This window comes from Phalacrocorax carbo, chromosome 2, assembly GCF_963921805.1.
Source record: "Phalacrocorax carbo chromosome 2, bPhaCar2.1, whole genome shotgun sequence".
NCBI classification, from domain to species: domain Eukaryota; kingdom Metazoa; phylum Chordata; class Aves; order Suliformes; family Phalacrocoracidae; genus Phalacrocorax; species Phalacrocorax carbo.
Window position 1 is genome coordinate 42,209,591 of NC_087514.1, and position 20,161 is coordinate 42,229,751.

The following is a 20,161-nucleotide window of genomic DNA, read 5'->3' on the forward strand; positions in this document are numbered from 1 at the left end:
CAGTTTCACTACCACTATTTTTGCAGCTGGGAGCATCTCACTAGAAGACTCTGGATCAGCACAGCTATCCAGATACTATATACTGCCAGGGAAAGTTACAGTGCATTTACAGAAGCAGAAGGTACATTAATCTCCTAAATGTTAATTATACTGACAGAAAGCTTCAATTAGAAGCAGATTACCAAGTCCAGCACACTAATTTTTTTTGTTTGCTGGTTTGTATATATGCACATTTGAAAAACAAATCTAAGAAAAGACAAAAAGCAGAGGGTTTTTTTCTACCCTTGTTAGTTTTCTGCCCACATTCTCAGATACTCTCTTTTCTAGTCTCCAAGACTGCGGGTTTCATTTAAGGTTTGTATCAGTTATGGATTATGCTCTCTGTGTCCATGGAAATACACACACCAGGTACAGACAAGCTGTCATTTTACAATCCACATGCATTTTTGCACCATTTACCAGGAAAATAAACCGAAATCCCTAATGCAATCGTATGATTACTTACAAAAGCAGAGCTTTTGTCCTTCCAACCTTCCTCACTGGACTTATAAATTTATAAAGGTTATGCACTTATTCTAATATAAAGGTAAATGATAAAATATGCATCTATTCTATGGGAGTGTAGCACTTTCTTCGAATGAATCACAAACAGTCGCGAAAGTATAAGAGAAAACAAACAAAAACGGAACACAAAAAACAGGTTTTCTGGCCAGCATGCTACCTGGTTCTGCAGGATGGGTTTTCTTTTTCTAGAATTTAAAAAATGAATGAAAATAAGTATACACATTATGATAGAAATAATTAGTGTTCTTAAGCAACAGTGGGCAGCCCAGTAAAACAGGACTCCAAAGATGAGTAAAAAGAGATGGCATGTCTCTTGAGGGAGTAGTTGTCTTGGAGGGCAATGGAAGGCAGGGAAATTACAGCACCTGAACATAGCAGCAGTATGGATGACCTGATGGGTTTCCATCCTGTCCCTGTTTTTGTGCACCTAAGGAACAACAGGCAGATGCCAAGCAAGCAAAAAGAAGAAGTCAGATTTAGGTCTGGTAAGACAAAGAGCTGAGATGGGTAGTTATCGAAGAGGATGGACACACCCGCCATGGGGAACAATTCCTTCAAGAAACTCCACTGAAAAGCAGCAGATGGTTGAAAGGACTCCCTGGCTGAAAGCACGAACACAGTTCAAGAGATACCAACTCAGAACTGCAGGTGGGAATTTATGAACTGAGTTTATATGCTAATATACAGTCTCCTACCATCTCCAGTCTCTGTGAATATACACCTCTTGCCGAGGGACTTGAAAAAGGAAAGCCTGTATACTTGTGAATGTTCCTGGATTTGGTGACAATGGCTGAGCTAAGAGTTGAAAGAAAGGCTGTGAAACCGTAAGGAAAACAAGGTATAACGACGAAAGTCAAGTATAATGATTCAAGTGACAAAAGAAGATAGGCTTAAGAAGGGGTCTGATACCATGATTTATTTTAAGTAAGTATAACTAGGAATCTCAATCAGAACATCGAGGGTCTTAAATTCTCCCTGAGAAAGGAATAGAAAAATACCACGTGGCCTTATTACTATAAACATTACGGGGAACCATGAAATAGGGAACAGAAGTTGAAATTAAGATAAAAGAAGAGACCCTTTGTAAAAAATTCTGGTGACTTCTCTAGCAGTTAAAAAAAGTAAATTAAGCTCCCAAAACAGGGTATCATTGGAGTCATTAAGAATCACTCATTCAGGGCTACCAATACATGTATGCCACTGAGAATCATGGCTGGGAGGTCTTGAAAGTGGTTTAAGACTTGGACACAGTCCTGGAGACTTCAGTTCATAAAAAACAGTGTACTTCCTGAGTCATTACTGATGATTCCGGGAACACGTCAGCACACACTATCTTAAAGAATTATGTCCAAAATGTAAATTACAGCCTGGGTATAACACCTGAAGTAAACCAAAATCTGAACTGTCCTTTTTTGAGTTTGCAATTTAGCTTTATTTATTTTTCATAGTCTCCATAAAAGCATGGCCACTTTGTAGTTCATGAGATACAAGCTAAGTAATTGGTTTGACTTTAGGACAGACATTAGAAGCAACCATATGCTATTGCCGTCCTTGCCTGCTATTTGGGAGAAATCTTAAGACAAGAAATTCATGAAAATATACATAAGAGTAATTATATGCAGCTAAAGAGGGAACCACATGTTACACTACTCTGTGTGCATTCTCACGACAAACTTTAAAAAAAACTTAGTAACGCTTAATGGGTAGAAGTGGAATTCTACTAACCATGAGAAAAGCATGGAACTAAAAGCATGAACTATGCATGACAGATTTTAGACCCGACAAAGGTGACACCTCTATCTGGTTTTTAATAGCGATGCCATTATCATTTTAAGAAAGATACTCTGGAACACAGACACTTTCAAAAGTCTTTGCAACATCAAAAATAGACAAATGGTACTTAATGTGTTCAACGGATTTGGTCTCATGATTGTTTTCATTGCAAATCCAGCCACAGTTGGAGAAGGCTTTTTACGCAAATTATAAAACAAATTTGCTGTAGCCTCTCATCTTCCCATATCCACATAAGACAAGCTGTGCAAGAGACATCGGAGTCCCAAGCCTTCTATTCTGGTACTGAACCACCACATGAGATGTGTTAGTTCTCCCTTGGGTATGATCAAGGGACAATGACCCACATTCAAAACAATAAAAGTGACATCCAATCCCATTAAATGATCAGATCAAGACAGTTCTTGGGTTTTCAGGACACAGTTAAATGCTGAGGTAAAACTTGCCCAAGCAATTTTGCCAGCGAGCGATGCCAGGAAACTGCAAGAGTGGTTTCTCCAAAGTACCTGAAGACTAGAGGCATTATAGCACTTTTGTCAGAACTGTAGGAAGTCCAGAAAATATGAAAGTGCCAGATGGTGACTGAATACTGAGACACACACACATTTTGGAGGGGTTTCAGATTTTGCTCACTGCCCAACACAACAAGAACTAGATTTACAATATAAGCTTAAGAACTAGAATAAGTACAAATAATTAACAATGAGACATTTGCAAACACAGAGGATAAAAATAAGTTATGCACTTGAGAAGAAATAAGAAACAATTGGCAAGAGGAATCAGCTGAGGGAAACAGTCGCCATTTATGGGTTAGTTAGGCATGACTGAAATACAGATGGACGTTACAGCCTGTAAAGGAAATCTTCCTTGGGTCTGAAAGGCCCTTCAAGCCCACACTTCCACGTGCAAGTTTCCAGGTAAAGAATTTTCACCAGCAAGTTATTAAAACTTCAAAGTAGCAAGAATTAAGCTTAATCTATATTCACTTGAGGACAGCCACTTGCTTACCCTACATCACACCCAGACCATGCAATTCTCTTGCAAAACTTCACAACTCAGTATAACCAGGAAGACTAACCCGGATCCTGGTTATTCAACTGTAATTGTTTCTTTTCGGATGTTTTACAGCTAGAGGAGGAAAGGACACAGACAAACGTAGTTTTGAACTTTACATCAGTCAACAGATGAAATGTTAATAGTAAGAGACATGAAAACAGATCTATTGCCCATGATAGGAAATACTAATCCTACAGCTGGGCTAAAAAAAAAAAAAAAAACAAAACAAAAAAACACACACCCGCAACCCACAGTCCACTTTGCTGGGAATAAGAAGATATGCAAAGCTTTGACTCGGGGTCAGGCCACACAGTCAAACACACAGAGAGACCACAAGTCAGAGATTATTTCTAAAACTTACTTTCCAAAGTACAAAAGAGTGAGCACCAGAGTATTTATAAAAACATAGGAACAACCTGGGGACCCAGCTCGACTGTTTTGGCTCGCACACCCAGATTTCATCCACATCAAACCTAAGGCAGGCAGGGGAGCTCCCTGGGACAGTATGTAGCTGGGGGATACCTCAGGACCCTGCGCTACCGACCAAGCTGGTGACTCAGGGAGGCTCAGGTCACACCTCAAAGTACATACACTACAAACTTTTCCTAGAAACTACATTAAAACGTAACCGTTTTGTAGTCCAATATTAGGTACATCTAAGAAAGAGTACAAGCAGTTTAATACCTCCCTTCATGACCTGTTTCAATACTTCATGATCATCATAGGAACTAGCAGGAAAGAGTGTTGGGTATAAGATATCAACGATCCAACTTTAATGAGACAGTGGAAGGAGTCCTTGCATCACACCCAGCAATGCATGGACACAGGACGTCTTACTAAAAGCCTTCCTCCCTAGACCACAAGAAGTGGAGCCCACCCCTAGGCCATAGGTTCAGTGCTTCGGAGGTTGTCCTGACCCAGTAGATATTTACAAAAGCAGGGATTAAGCACAACATGCCAGCTCTGCAAATTCTGCCTCCATCAGAGGCATTTAATAATACCATTCTTGTGCTGCAAATCACAATTTTGAGAAGCAGATAAGAAAACAGCTTCATATATTGATGCAACTCTAGTTTAGAAACAGGCTATTTAAGGCACTTCTGTACAGACTTTAAAAATACGCAAGATCCCATAATTGTTTGTTTAAAGCTAGTTATCAAAATCTGGTTATTGGTTAAAAAAAATTAATGAAAATACAAAATAGTGCTACCCAACATTTCGGTGCAATGCTACAAGCACTTCCATACCCCAGAGGAAGCGAATCCAGGCAACTGCTCTGCTCCAAGTAGCGGGAAGCTGGCAAACACAGGCAAAAGGCAAGCAGCCAAGCCAACTACTAAGAGCACTATAAATCAACAGTTTGAATCAGGTTTTACACTTCCTTTCTGAGGACTTAAGCCACTTATTGATTCTTCTATAAACATTTATCAACCTTGTATCAGGTCACTATGGTAAGGCATGAAAGCGGCAACAGTTGCAGAATGCTTCCATCAGTCTGACCTCAATTTGGGCCAATTTCTTTGCCAAATGTCACATCAGGAGCAAAGCTTAAGAGACTATATTCTCACACTGTTCTGACAACTCAAACTTCTGACACTTTTTTTCATTCCTTATAAATAAAAATAGCAATCAGGACTCTCGTCCACAGTCACATTGCATCACCAGATGCAGCACAAAGAGCCACAGATAGCTGATAGGGCTTTTCCACGGGTTGCCATGTACACAGATTTCCTTTTATAACTCTTATCCTCATTTAACAGCACAGAGGTCAGGGAAGAAGCACAAGGCAGACAATATTTTCAAAAAGCTTTCAAAATAGAAACAGAATTCAGGGAGTCTATAGTGATTTCACAGCAGCAGTCAGAAAGGAAGAGAAAAGCCGCACAGGAGGTTGCAACTTGCCGGTTTTAAGTCCATAAAGCAAGGTCTCCTTTCTCCCCTGAAGACAAAGGGCAACAGAGTGCTCATCCTACCCTGTCACTCATTCTGCAACTACCTAGCAACTCTTTTTAAATAATAGAGAGGGACCACTAATATTTGCACTGGTTAATCTTTGGAATTTCAAACAATCTGATATCTAAGAAAATAGTGCCAATCATTTGGGTTACAAAAGTCTCCAAAAATGCATGCAACATTTCTGTATATCAAAATACGTATTCTTCACTGGAGGCAATCACATATCCGCAATGATGCATATTTGGTGATTCCACCAGATTAATAAATGTCAATATGGCATTCTCCCTTGTGAAAGTTGATAACATTTGCTGTATCAGATATGCTGGTGCTCCTGAAGAAAATTTTGAGCAGGTTATCTACAAAGATAGGTACGCAAACAAGTATTAAACCCCAAACGTTGAATTTGAACATTCTGAACTGTAAGCTCTAATATATGAGGCATCTAAGAAGGTGCTTGTTTAACATACAAAATTAAGTATCAAAAGCACTAAAGACAAAAGGATCAAACTTTAATTTTAAGTCCAACATCTAAAGAGATTTCTTCTTTGATCTTTACTGCAGTGCTATCATTTCTAGTGCTACATTTTCATACTGTACAAACAATGCATTTAAATTTCCAATTATGTTTGTATGCCAATAAAAAAGGGGATATATTTTCAGAGGTGTGCCTCCTCAGGCCCTACTGAAGGGTTTCATATGATGCAACTCAAGAAAGAATGCGTTTCAATACGCTTGCTACAAAATTATTGATTAATGATTATTTTATTATACCACTTCTTTAAAGTCACCATTTGGTCACTAACTACAGAAGTTACAATATGTGGGATGTGATCAGAATTTGATAGGTATACTTAAAATACATTTGACATTTCTCTCCTGCATTTTTTGTTTTTAAAGTTCCTGATAATCTTTGCTCATTTTACATGCAAATAACCTAACTACGCCAGTTAACTTTTTAATCCAGCAAATTTCAAGTGATTTTCAACATACGAAGAATTGTTGGGAACAAACTTTCTTTGTATTGACACTACTTTAGCACTTACATTGCATAGCAATTTATTCAGGATGTTATAATTTAGTCCTGTGTGGGTGTCAACTGACTTGCTTCAAAGTCTGCTTCACATCTACAGTAGTTACTCGAGAAGATGCAATTATATTAGTCACACAGGCTGACTACAACGTCTAAGGCTTCTGCACATCTCACTTTGGGAAGTTAGGACGTGCAACTCCACGCATTGGAAGACTTTCCCTGAAGGGGAAAAATATAACATTTCTCGTCTTTTGTCAGCATGAAACCCAGTTTTGCAGGATAGAGAGGTATCATTGGCAGGTCGTGTAGCAGCAGATGGGCAGGCTTTCTGCCTCCCATGTCCACAAGATCTTGGACAGGAACAGGAAAAAAGGAAAGTGTCAATACAGGAGTCTTGAAGACAAACTTTTTAACTAAAACGACCTTTTCTCCCTCAGGTTTGCACTCCTTGATAAAGTGTTAGACATGGAAATACAGACTAGTTCTCTAAACCTTCACATTTGAAGGAACTACTCCAGAAACAACTTCAAGATGCCAACACAGATGGCATCTAACTTAACCTAATTTTTCTGTCAAGTACAACAGCCATAGCTTATAAATGGCATACTTTAGAGAAGCCTCTTATCTTGATTTACAGAACTTGCAAATTGATGGAAAATTCATTACATCCCCTGTGTAAATTGTTCCATGATTAATTATCCTAATTTAACTACCTTTGCTTTTGGTTCTAGGGTGATACAGAAGCATAAGGGAAAATTAAAGGCTTCATAACAACTGTTTTCCCTAAGTTTGTTTAAGCCCCTAACATAGTAGATTACTGTAGCTGAAAGAGCCAAGAATTTCCCTATTCTTCAGTTCATATATTTAACAGCACTTTTCCCAGTTTTTCCAGTTTACATATTTAATGCCAGGCTGAGGTGCTGGTGCTGTGGACCTAAATACACAGGGCAATGACTACTGAGGAAGAGAAGCAGGAAAGCTAGACAAGGCCAAGGGAGAGTTTTCATGCTTTATTATCTCCTAATGAATTAAAACAAGAATTGGCCAGCTTTCAAATTTATTTATTTTGCTGACATGGATGTTTTCACGGAAGCAAAAAAATGTGGTCCTGCAGCCAGAGCTTGTTTTAGCAACATCACGAGACCTGTTTTGGGCAGAATGCAATCGGCCATGGTCAGAAGGTGCAGGCAGCACTGGAAGTCCAGGGCCATGGCGTGGGGTGTAGGTTGGACAGCAGGAACACACAGGGGGAAATGTCAAGGATCCCCGGCCCTGCACCAAGATACACACAAAACCATTCCCAGATCAGGTCTTAAGGAGACCAGGAGAGCCTGTGCCTGTGAGCTTTTATGGTGGCAATCAAAAACACATGGGGGAAGGTGAGCATTTTAACGCCCTGATGGAAAGGGAAACACTCCTGTTGATGTCTGAGGGCAATGGATTCCTCCCCACCAGCACTTCCCCAGTCAGGAAGCTTCCTAGCCACAGAGGATAATTTTTGTTGAATAAAGCCTTAAGTTATTAATAAGAATGAAATCTCTTGACCTAGATTTCTCCTAGCTTAAAAAAAAAAATCCATACACACACAAACACAGACTTCCTCTACAAACACTAATACATTATACTCATCGTACACCAGAGCACTTCAAAACATATTTCACAATGAAAACAAAAAAAGGCTTTTTGCACCCCTCCCTTACTCAGCTTTGTGTAAGAACATGAATGCAGATGATGTTTGATTAAAACAGAAACCTGAACCCCAGGTTGAATTTATTTACTTTTCAAAAGCATTTTACAATTTTATTTTCTTCTTGCCTGCTGTGATAATTGATGAAACTACAGAGGGATTAAAATGAGCACAGGTGCGTGTCTACAGAGTTCAAAGAGATTTGTTCCCAAATGAAAATAACAACAAAACAAAAAAAAAAAAAGAATGGATTTAACACAGCCTAACCAAAATAAGCCTAGATTAAAAGTAGGATTTTACAGTGCAGATTTCATGTTACTGAAATTCAAAAATCATATTTCGTAACGTATCAGAAACTTCTGCAAACGATACCTGATTTAAGCTGGTATTAACAGCCCTCCATATCACGTCAGAGTGGATTCAGAGGAAAAATAAAGGCACTAAAAGCAGCAAAGAGCACGAAAATACAAACAGGCATGTATTACAATAGACACTTGGCACTAAACCAACATTATTTTTAAACTTGTGAGTGTTAAAAGGAAAGCCCATGAGCTGAGAATACTTTACTGCCAATATACAAATCTGCACAAAACCCATGCTTATTTTCTTTGCCAAATTTATACCGCTACAGCTGGATCACAACTTCCTTGCACCAATGAGGTCAGGAACCATTTGAAAAGAAATGCATGATACAGCTGATCTTTGTGCCAGCTCATCATACCCAATGCAAAAAAAAAAAACATTAATTTCCCCATTTTTCTGTCCCAGCCTCCTTCAGCTAACTAGCATGTCACTAATCCCAAATCTGTTGCACTACTTCGTTAAACAGATTTAAAAGACAAATACACACAAATCACACAGGATAAAGAATTTATTTTGTGCTCAAGGCTTATTGCTAAGCTTCTATGAGAATCAAAAAAAGCATTCAATTGTATAGAACAAATTAATTTGTCTCAAAGGCATGCAAACGAAAGACTCTACACTTATGTAGGCATTTTTCTACAACAGATATTTTCTTGCATAAACTACCTAAAACACTATTCCTAGAGTACCATATATTCAATCTTCTTTTTGAAACAGAATCCAGTATATTTTTAGGCCTCTGAATAATAACAGTAGGAGATTACAAATATATGGATCAGAGATGGAAGAATTCCCTTCCCTCCATCCCCACCCCATGCAGGGGGGCAGCTCACAGCTCCCTCAATGTGGGACACAAGAGTTAATTAGTGGTATCTCCACACAGGCTTAATTTTCATTTAAGCTTATTTTTAAGTGAGAACAAGGAAACACTGGAAAACTTCAGATGTTGATGATCTCAGTAATGTGTTTCTGTAAAATGATTGCCAATCAGCCTTGTAACTGCACTTACCTCCACGCATTTTCATGCATGTCTTACCATGGTTTTATATTTTTGTAGCATCCATTACAGCGGGTGTTATTGCAAATTTATATTAACTCAATCTCCATGTCAAAAATCTTACTGACTTTAGAGGTTTTGAAACCTCTGAAGTTTTGACTTTAGACTCTCTAGATTTTCACACCAACCCTCACAGGTCTCACCAGGGCACCAAACCCAGTCTTTCAATAGACTGGTAAAGAAACTGAAATCAAGATATGAAATGCTGGCAAGAAAAAACATGGCACCACAAACATGCTTCTAGTACTTCCCCCCCCCCCCCCCCCCCCTTTAAGCAAAAAGCCATCACTTCCCATTACTACACAATTCAAAAGTATTTCCTTTGAATGTCTCAGAACACCAAGAAACTAGTTTTCCTATTGCTTAAACCATCTTGTATGCTAGATATTGTTTTAATTAATGATGACAGATGATTTTAAAAGCTCCCTAAATACAAAACAGTTTTAGGATAAACAAAAGGAACTGTGTAAGGAGAACAGAGTCTTTTACCAACTTCTTCATCAATTAAACATATTGGTGAACAAATATAGTTCCATGTGTTTGTTCTGGCCAATATTAATTTTAGATGCAGTTCAATCTGTGCACAACAATCTGTGCATTTAGAACTGCATGGATCATGAGAGGTACACAAAGCAAGACCAATAAAAAAGTGATCAATTGATTTTTCACATTTCCCAAATTCTCAAGGTTAGTTCAAGCCCTGAGGAAGACAAAAACTGTTGGGCTTTTATTACAGGATACAATTCTGTACATAAGGAACCATATATATTTACCATGGAGTTAAGAAGCAACAAAAAGTAGACCGAGGGATTAATTGAAAAAAAAAAAATACTTCAGATCCTAAATACTTTAGATACTTTAAAGTAACCTACATTTAAAATTGCTGTTATTTAGTTTTAAGTAACAGATAACCAATTCCTTTTACCACAAGAATTTGCATAGCACATGGCTAATTACTACCCTGTGAAGAGTCCGCTGGGGGGGAACGCATAAATCTTAACATTAGTTCATCAATACAATAAAAAAAAATACCATTGTTAATGCCTTCTTTTGAGAGAGATCAAATATAAACAAAAACATGTTCTTTAACACACAGGAATAAGACTGTAAAGTGAATCTGCCCAGGAAGCCCAGGATTAGGGCTGAAACTCTATTCTAATCCTTCTGTCCATGGAGGGAGCAGTCACCAGGCAGCATTTGTCTGGGAACACACCTGCAATACACAGGCAGGATTTAAAATACTTAGAAAAAGATCAAGCTTTGTCTGAGAAAAGTTTGTTTTTTGCTTAGGAAGTGGAGTATCTGCCTTCCTCAAAACCAAACAATAACCACACATCAGCTTGTCAGTGATTTATCCAGAAAGATACCTGGATGTGACACATGTACACTCAACTCATCATTCCTTGGAATGGACTTGAGAGTGAGGAAAAAAACTCAAGAACACACAAAAAAACACCCTCTTGTTGCAAACATACTAAAAAATTCAAGTGGACACAGTCATAACACACCACTGCTCTGTGAACTTTGCATTACCTTTCTGTAAATTCCTGGATTAACTGATGAAGTCTAAGCACTTGGTGGAGGCCTTCACAAGCTGAGGAGGGGAGGAGCGGTCCTTCAAACACAACGGAATTCCCCTAACAATGAAATAATCTTAAAAGATAGTATCATTTTTCTGGCGCTGCAAACTGACTAGTAAAACAGCAAGGCTGATCCTTAAATACCATCTCCTTTTGCCTCACACAATCTTTTCTGATACTTTTATACTTCGATATGAAGCAAAGTCACATTAGGTGCTGCAGCAGGAAACTTCCAACTGGGCTTGGGACCTCAGGAATCCCTGCTGCTGCTAACTGGGAGCTCTTCTGGTGCACCTGAGAGTGAAATGAATGTCAGCCATTCATAAGTCCATCGACCCATTTTGTTTCATGGAAAGATTGGCCCACTATTAAAAAGTGCGTGGGGAGGGGTTTCTAAATCCTGTGATTATAGGGTTTTTTATTGCACTCTATGCCAAAGAGAACCACAGAGAAAGATATACTTTCCAGTGCAGCAGCTTTGAAAAGTCTATTTTTCACTGAGACTGAAACTACTGCTTTCAGTCCTAAGCCATTTTGTCATAAAAGTTTAAATAACAAAGCAGCAAAAGACATTTTGTTTATGTTTGGTGCTGCTTCTCTTAAAGTGGAGTGGAATTTAATTTGGTGAGATTTATCCATAAACTGGGTTCAACCCCTACCCTATTTGTAGCCAACACCAGCAATAAAACCACAATTTAACACTGGAAAGTGGGAACATTTGCAAGTCTATTTTCTGACCCTTCACCCTACAGTATACGTGACAAGCCAATTGCCATCAGGACTCATTCAATACCACTTTGTATTCTGTCACTAGGTACTTCTCTTGCCTGAAGAGTCACCTACATTCCACCAGCAAATACCACAGAGAGAGAACACACTTATTTGTTTCTGTACACCATACAAATGCTTGTTTGATTGAAATTAAGCTACAGGATCTCGTTACTAAGTATATAAATAATTTTATGGCTTTCATTATTATTGTAAAGCAGTCAGACATCAGCTGCCATATCTGAGCTACGAAGAAATTGTCACAGGCAAGTTAACAAGCTCCTACAAACTGGTGCTCACAGAGCTGATACTAAAAGGTACTTGAAGAAATAAAATAGCACTTCAGCTTCTGAAAGTCTTCAGTTTGCATAATTAAGATATGCAAATAGGGATAAACAAAAAATAAAAGAAAAAGGTCTTTAAATGGTCTGGCTATATCTGCAACCATTTTCCTACTGATAAAGCCACATCCTTGATTTTCAACGTAGTAAGAGGAAAGGCTCAGATATTTTGTATCTGCTAATTTCTGAATATTACAGTATGCTGTTACTGACAATCAAGTACTAGTACTAATGGTTATTTAAAAGTTCATGGTAATTATATAACTTATCCTTTTTAAACAGCTTACTGTACTAAATACTAAATGGCTTTATCCTGCATAAAATCAAGCCAAAAATGCAACAGACCATCTTCACTGCAGGTCTGTTTTTTCTTTGAGAAGCAAACTCATTATGTTCTATAAAGAGAATAAAGTCTCCAAAAAAAAGACCAAATTCTTTATTTCTCAAAGGCAGGCTCTGAAGAGATTGCATCAAAAGAGATTTTATTCTTGGCTCAAATACAAACATTTGGGAATCACTGCTTCTGAGCAAGGACACACCCACTTAAAGGCCGAAGAATTTATTTTGAAAAGTGGTGTAAAATTTCAGGGGGAAAAAACCCACACACGTGTATTTTGCACTCCCCAGCTTTTGGTCGTTCTCCAGATAAGACAGAATCTCAAAATAACCTCTTCCCCATATAACCATTTTCTCATAGGTGTTGCCAAGTTATCTTATACCACCAGCAAGAACTTCTACAAGAGGTAACTACTTCCAGACAAAGCAACTCAGAGTACAGTCATTACATGAAAATTAAAAGTATTTGAGGTATTTTAGAAGAGATACCTAGGAGCAGGGCCTTGGGAACACATTTCGTCAGGCACCCAACCTCACACTGCCTTGCCACTCGTCTGTTCAGCACCCTTCAGAAGCCAGCGGGGAGCAACACTAGCTCAGGGATCGTGGGCCACCTCTTCCAAGGCTCAGAGCAGAAGATGAGTTTCAGCCCAGTCGAACTGCTAAGGACTACATTCCTATCGTAGCTAACAGCCCTCAGAGGAGCAAAGCTTCTCCTTTGGATGCAGACCATGTACCATAACTGTTTCCCCTGATTTGGTCCAAACCAGCTGCAGAAAGGCAAAGCTCATCTAGAAAATTATATCAGGTCCCTAAAGAAACATTTAGGACTTTTAAACAAAGAATATTATTTGTGTGTACACATGTGGACACCACTGTGTTATGGCAAAAATACCAAGGGATGGGGAGAAAGATTCGGTTTTCTGACTACAAGATGACTCAAGATTACCTGCAGACATCCACGTAATATTTCTTGGATCTTGAGAAATGCTGCAGGAACAACAGTCAGTGGCACAAGTCATAAACCAGAGCTCCCCTGACAACTCCTTTTCCTGCCTCATGCATTCACATTTTCCCAGGAACATTGTTCCATGTATTCCCCTGCTGTTTTACATGAAGGGATTGCTCCTTTCTATCTGTGATGCAAAACCTTGACTGCAACCTCTGAGTGCTGTGCACCATTGGGTTCCTGGTACATCAGCCCCTGAAGTCAGCTGTGCCTCTCCTGTTGAGCATTTCTCACAGAACCAGAGGTAGGAGACACCAAAGGATCCAGGAGGGATGGCTAAGTAGGCCCTGTGATCCAACCCAGAGGCCAGCCACATCCCAATCCCAGGGGAATGGCAGACCAGGCCATGCACCGTGGGCTCCTGTGGGAAACCCAGACTTGTAGCACAGCAGGGAGCCACAGCGCTTTCCAGAGGCTGCCTCTGCTCAAGTGCATCAGGGAGCATGGCCATGAGGCTTATCCCACCACAAGGACACATCCAACACACCTGTCTTGCCATCAAGACCAAACAGAGGACTGCAGAAAGACTCTGCCCCAACCAGGCGCTCAGCCTCTGCCTTGCTACTGATGTGCCTCTACAAGCTGCCTTTAAGTCAGGGCGAGAAAAAAAACTGGCATCAGATGGCACCTATTTTGATAGCTGCACTCCCTTCACAAGTGTCAGTCACCAGCTACAATTACTGCACCAGGCACAAGCTCATCTTTTTTACCCCTTTTTATTTAAATATCCACACCCTGGAATGTACATAGGAGTAAATTAAGGCACATTTATTATATAGGTGTAGTCCTGACCTGTTCATCTACATACATTAGCATACAGGTAAAAGCACTACAGACATCAAAAATGAAGCATTAATGGTTAGTTTAAATACTTGTCCTATAGATTGTTTTAGAAGAAAAAATCTAAATGAGAAAATTAACAACAGAAAAGTAATAACTGATAAAGGCAGGCACTAAATTTGAATCTTATCCCCAAGAGGATCTTCCCTTGTGAGTAGTTAGTTGTATTTTACAAGTAGGCAACATCATAAACCAGACATCTTAATTTTATGTCACTGTACGTTTCATACATACTCAGGCTGAAGACCAACTATATAATTCAGATCAGTTTTGAAACACATTTTTAAGCTATCTGAAAAAGCTGTACACGGGTTTCCATGTAGAATACATCCCTTTTCTTCCCAAGTCAGAAAAGACCTGGTTAAAACAAAAGCCATCATGTAATTGAGAGCAATTAAACAGGTACGTTCTGTAATTTCTCAGAACGGGAAAGAAGTTGTTCTACACTTCAAGCTGCCAAGGGCTGTGAACCTGTGATCAAAGACAAGATAATGTTAAAGAGACGCTGGTCAGCAACCCAATGGCACACTCCCTCTTTTCTCTGGAGCCTTCAGAGGTACGAAGACCAGCAGCAAGAACTATCCCAGCCATACTCTAGCACTGTAATTGCCTCCCTCATATCCTTTCCAACCCATGCCTCTTCCTTATCCTTGGTGAACACTCACCAGAGGTGCCAGTGAAGTTTGTAGGGCACCAACCACAAGAGTTCCTTATATTCTCATTCATACTTTGATTAATTGTCATGCCAATGAGCTAGCTGATCATGGATAATAACTGCAAGAGCTGTTTGACTCGATGAACAAGATAAACAGAACTAAAGTGAGGTATATATCTCATTGTCAGAGACCGCAATCTTTTGCAAGTATGAAAAAGTAAGTTCTGACATTGACTTTAGAAAAATACCAGCCTAGGAAGTTCTGCACAACTCTAACTCTGTAAAACAGCTTCAAATAAAGGAAAAAGTTGTATCCATGTGACTGCTCTACAGAAGAACAAGAGGATATTTTCTCCACTCCAACATACCAGTTATTAAAATAACGCTTAAAGTGGATTTCAAAAGTTCAGTGTTCTAGATATCGCCTAATAATTAGAAGAGAAAGGTATTAAAGAAACAATGGTAAATCTACTGTTGCAACTCCAAAATTGCAATGTAAAAAGAACTAAGCGCAGAACTATTCTATTGCTTCCTTCAGTTCAGTATATTATGGTACCAAATTACACTTCATTGAAGGAGGACTTCATGGGGATTGCTAGCACTCTTCAGTCTGGTTCAATGTCGAAAATGGCCGACTTGATTTTCAAATATTAGATAGCTTTCACAATCTGTACAAAGTTGAATGAAGTATTCCATGAAAGCAAGTCACACAGATTAAGGAACAGGTTTTGTTTCTCATTAGAAATTCAGTTTTAAATTAGTGGAAATTTTAAGCATGGGAAAGACGTAACAGAACGACTGGAACCTCATGGCAGCCAACTTTGCATTAGACAGTATCTGTACCACAACTGCCATAATATAAACTGCCTCCTTGCCCTCCTGTTCGACTCACACTGCAATTCCTTCAGGCTTAAACCACAGCAATGGGTGACATGCCTCCAGCCTACAGCACTGCAATACTATGTCCACTCCTAAGCCACAGCACAATTATTAGGTGCAAACAGTACCAGGACTTTTCTGATACCAGTCTTTTCCCCTCCAGTCTCCACCTCAACCGACCTCAGCTGCAGCACCTACAGGAAACAGGTTTTGGGGAATATGTTTTGGCCCTGCAGCGAAACAGGAACTAAGGGTACTGGGAGAGTGAGCATGGGCCTATAAGGTGGGCAGCTCTTCCAGGCCACAGCTCCACTGATCCCCTCTGACCAAGATATATAATATCCTGCTACGTGGCAGTAAAGCACGCCTATTGTCATTAGCAGCATTTGATTAGTATTGACTGTAATGATGGCACAGGAAGCAAATATCCCTCTCTACTCTGTCTGAGCAGTGCAGCCTACACAATACAGTAAAATGTACGTAGGAGGTGGAGCGTGAGGATCTGATTTCATATTGGGGCAGGGCACCTTATAAAGTCTTTTCAGTAACAGTCATCCAGAAGTGATATGGAAATCAACTTAGTTGATCACAACAATCTAAACAGCATCATTTGATACCTTCACAGCAGTTTTTGGATAATGAGAGTTTAGAAGGAGAATTCCTATATTTTATTAAACCCAGCGTAGCTGGGGGACAGGGCCTCTCCCTACAGCTTTTACCTATTCCATTTTAGGCCAAGTAATGAAAACTTCAGTGCTGCTTAGCCAGCAAAGCACAAGTTAATTCAGCTTCCATCTCCCTGAAGCCTACAATTCTGATCTAGTCTTCATGAAGCGCACTTAAAGTTTCAAATACAAAGTGAACTTCCATATAATCATCTCTGCATGCGCCTCTTTCCGAGTGGCAAGGATGCTAATCCAGAAGGCACCACAGAGTGCACAGTTCTCCTCCCAGGCACCGGAAGGACAAGCAGGTGTACTTACAAGGTTAGGTTATAAAAATAAGTCCAGGAAGCAACATGCGGATTCACCATCACACTATGGACAAGCCAGTCGTGAGGACACAGCTGTTTCTATGAAATATGAATCATAGAATATCTCAAGTTAGAAGGGACCCATAAGGGTCATCAAGGCCAACTCCCTGCTCCTTGCAGGACTACCCAAAACTAAACCACAACTAAGAGCATTGTCCAGATGCTCCTTGAACTCTGACAGGCTTGGTGCTGTGACCACTTCCCTGGGGAGCCTGTTCCAGTGACTAACTACCTTCTCAGTGAAGAGCCTCTTCCTAATGTCCAACCTGAACTTCCCCTGATGAAGCTTCATTCAGTTTCCTTGTGTCCTATTGCTGGTCACCAGAGAGAGATGATCAGCACCCCTCCCTCCACTGCCCCCCTTGAGGAAGGTGTAGACTGTGTTGAGGTCACCCCTCAGCCTTCTCTTCCCCAAGCTGAACAAACCAAGTGACCTCAGCCACCCCTCATAAGTCATGACCTCAAGTTACAGCGATTGCACAGGTTGCAAACATGCCAAATCCCAGCACATGCTGTCAATGTTCATGCAGCATTGGCTTCAGAGTCAGAAGGGGGACAGTGGCAACACATGGCACAAACAGAGGGAACAACAAGCAAAGTCCAAGAGCTGCCCGAGATGTGAGGAGATGCTATGTGATGTGCCACTGGATCCCAGGGAGGCCACCATACTCCAAATTCTCCACATAATGCTTACAAAGGTGTCCTCTGGGGTGGTCCTAAACAACTGTTTTAGCCCAATGTCTCATTTCCTACTCTACAGAAAATAAGCCCTTACCTCCTGGCATTAAGGGAGGCCTTATTTTTTCCATTCACATCCAGCATTCACTTGGACAATTTTCCTTCATCCTTGATCACTCCAGCCCACATAATAATACAGGTGATTGCAAATAGTAGGCCACTGACTCAATTTTGCATTTTTATTAGATTTGGGAGTAAGTATGCTGCAATAATTTTGTTCCATCTCATCAGCACTCCTGTTCCTTAGTATATTTTCTGGATAAAGCCCATGCAGACAGATTATCAGGGTGATATTTCATATAGTTCTTGGTCTTTATGGGTCATTCTCTCACTTAGTTCATGTTTGCCAGGTAACTAGATCAGGAAAGGGTAATGCATGCATCTGCCTACTGTAACAAAAAAAAAAAAAACACACAACAAAAAGGCCAGAAGGGAGCAGTTGATTTCCCATCTCACAGAGCTTTAAAATATCAGATTTAAAGTTCCATTCCCAACAGTGACAGTCCAAAGAAGCCCCAAGAAAGGTATGCAGCAAGTTTTTGTCCTGAGTGCTACTGATTTTACATTTGCTGAGTGAAAACCATATGCCTATTTGTGTGCATTTCTGCAAGTGCACTTTTTCATTCATTAAGATGAGAAATTGCTTCTTTTATGCAATCTGCTACTATTCAGAGAGCAAAACATTGTGATGTCTGGTAACAGGCTTGCTGTTTTTGGCTTTAGGAGGGTTTTTTTCCCCCCCTTCTTCCTGTGAGAGGAAAGCTTTTCCCAAAGGATTTAAGCGATTTCATAAAACAAATGTAAAAACAAAGACACTTTTGTTTAAGGACCGAAGGTTTTGTTTTGTTTTAAGGGGGATGGAGAGGGAAGGAAGAGAGAAATGACACTGATCATCTTTCAATTAAACAGGAAAAAATCTGATATCTCATTCCTAAAATAGAAACTTTGTGATAGCACAAACTTGCTATAATAAAATGGTCATCAGAAAAAAAGTCAAGTTGAGTTTTTTCTAAATACACAAATTTTGTTTCATATAGTCATGGGTGAACACCTCAAACCATTATAGCAAAGATTAGAGGAGAACATTTTCTCTCCAAATTCAAGTGCTTAAACTGTGCATTCCTATATGCTCTGCTTCATTAAAGTCAGTTTCTCCTTTCCCTCACAGTCTATCAAACAGGAAGAAAGAGGGGGGAAAAGACCTGAAGTGCATGGCTCTACATACAGAAGGATTTGGGAGATTCACTCCAGCTAGGACTTTTGAAGCTTAACCTAACATGCAACATTTCATTTACTGAAATAGGACCCAATTCTGCTATGGGAATACCCCCTTTAACGTGCACAGCAAACGTCACAAGATGAGGACAACACAATAACAATTAAAAAAGGAAAATACTAATTAAAACATCTCTAATCTTTCAGCAAAGCATTTGTGGACGTCTTGCAGGAAATCTGAGTAACCAAACATTCACGTCTGCAAAAGTTGCCCAAGCATTTATATGAACACATTGCAGAAATCTCACGTGTTGCAGAATTTGGAGTCTAGTTTCTGATTAGCAGATATTAATTAATGCAATTGACTGATTTATCAGTAAGTCCCTACACACCGTAGCAAGTTTTGTTATGTAGAGAGAAGTCCTACAGCCACAAGTGATCTCCAGTGAGAAAATAACATCTGGCCAGAGTGAAAGCAATCCATGAAGTCCCATTCACACTGCCTAGCATTTAAATTAATTCAGGATTGTCACTCCCTGCAATTATCATTCAACATCCAAAGCTAACACACTGGGAGAACTCAACAGCAATATACTTCAGTAATATCACAGCTCAGAAAGACAAAACAACATAGATAATAAGAATTCTGCAATTAAATACAACGTGCAAGTAAAATCTATCACATTAATCCTAACATTTATAAATAAGTCAATAGTTAAATTCAAATTTTTCTAAATATAATCTTGAAGTACATGAATGCATGCTAAGCGACAAGATGTTCTTTTAATTAAGACATTTAAAAAGCAGGTCTAAAACCACTGGGGGTGGACAGAAGGGAAAATAACATTCTGTCAAATAGATCACAGCAACATTACTTTTCATATATATAAAATAAAGTAGAAATAAAATGTATATTATCATCATCATCTCAAAAGTGCTCTACTCAACCTTTACTTAAATGATTCTCCTCCACCCTAGTTTAAGCTGCATATATATATATATATGCATACACACACACAAGGAAGTTTCATTCCCAGTGGCCCCCGACCTCCCAAATGGTAACATGCACAGATTAACTTGTCAAATAGCAAAAGACAACATACAAAGGTCGTTACAAATCCAAAGGTCTGGGTCCACTCATGAATCTGGGTAGTTATTTAAATAGACTTGTCTAATACTGTGCAGAGGTATGGGACAAAGGAAGACACTGTTACCAATGGTTCTTTCACAGAAGGAGCACACTCCAACTCCTATTTGCACAAA

At 39.5% G+C, this 20,161-nt stretch overlaps 1 protein-coding gene and 1 long non-coding RNA gene across 5 annotated transcripts in view; both read right to left on the minus strand.

Moving 5' to 3' along the window:
* The window catches only part of FAM110B (family with sequence similarity 110 member B), a 119,465-nt gene that overhangs the window by 91,400 nt on the left and 7,904 nt on the right, over positions 1–20,161 (minus strand). The window lies entirely within an intron of this gene.
* Positions 13,976–19,938, minus strand: LOC135312304 (uncharacterized). Its single transcript, XR_010371872.1, has 3 exons — positions 17,721–19,938; positions 16,896–16,984; positions 13,976–15,701 (listed from the first exon to the last, which is right to left on the minus strand). It is a non-coding gene; the product is annotated as an uncharacterized LOC135312304 (long non-coding RNA).